The sequence below is a fragment of the Bison bison genome, unplaced genomic scaffold (assembly GCF_000754665.1).
Source record: "Bison bison bison isolate TAMUID 2011002044 unplaced genomic scaffold, Bison_UMD1.0 scf7180017864115, whole genome shotgun sequence".
NCBI classification, from domain to species: domain Eukaryota; kingdom Metazoa; phylum Chordata; class Mammalia; order Artiodactyla; family Bovidae; genus Bison; species Bison bison.
Genome location: NW_011494687.1, coordinates 76,406 through 77,359, shown reverse-complemented (window position 1 = coordinate 77,359; position 954 = coordinate 76,406).

Sequence of the window (954 nt, the reverse complement as noted above, 5' to 3'; positions counted from 1 at the left end):
GCAGCAAGGGAAAAACAACAAATAACACACGAGGGGATTCCCATAAGGATAACAGCTGATCTTTCAATAGAAACTCTTCAGGCCAGGAGGGAATGGCAAGACATACTTAAAATGATGAAAGAAAATAACCTACAGGCCAGATGAAAAAGGAATCCATATTGGAAAAGAAGAAGTAAAACTCTCACTGTTTGCAGATGGCATGATCCTCTATATAGAAAACCCTAAAGACTGCACCAGAAAATTACTAGAGCTATTCAATGAATATAGTAAAGTTGCAGGATATAAGATCAACACACAGAAATCCCTTGCATTCCTATACACTAATACTGAGAAAATAGAAAGAGAAATTAAGGAAACAATTCCATTCACCATTGCAACAAAAAGAATAAAATACTTAGGAATATATCTACCTAAAGAAACTAAAGACCTATATATAGAAAACTATAAAACACTGGTGAAAGAAATCAAAGAGGACACTAATAGATGGAGAAATATACCATGTTCATGGGTCGGAAGAATCAATATAGTGAAAATGAGTATACTACCCAAAGCAATCTATAGAGTCAATGCAATCGCTATCAAGCTACCAACGGTGTTTTTCACAGAGCTAGAACAAGAAATCTCACAATTTGTATGGAAATACAAAAAACCTCGAATAGCCAAAGCAATCTTGAGAAAGGAGAATGGAATTGGAGGAATCAACCTGCCTGACTTCAGGCTGTACTACAAAGCCACAGTCATCAAGACAGTATGGTACTGGCACAAAGACAGAAATATAGATCAATGGAACAAAATAGAAAGCCCAGAGATAAACCCACGCACCTATGGACACCTTATCTTTGACAAAGGAGGCAAGAATATACAATGGGTTAAAGACAATCTCTTTAACAAGTGGTGCTGGGAAAACTGGTTAACCACTTGTAAAAGAATGAAACTAGAACAATTTCTAACACC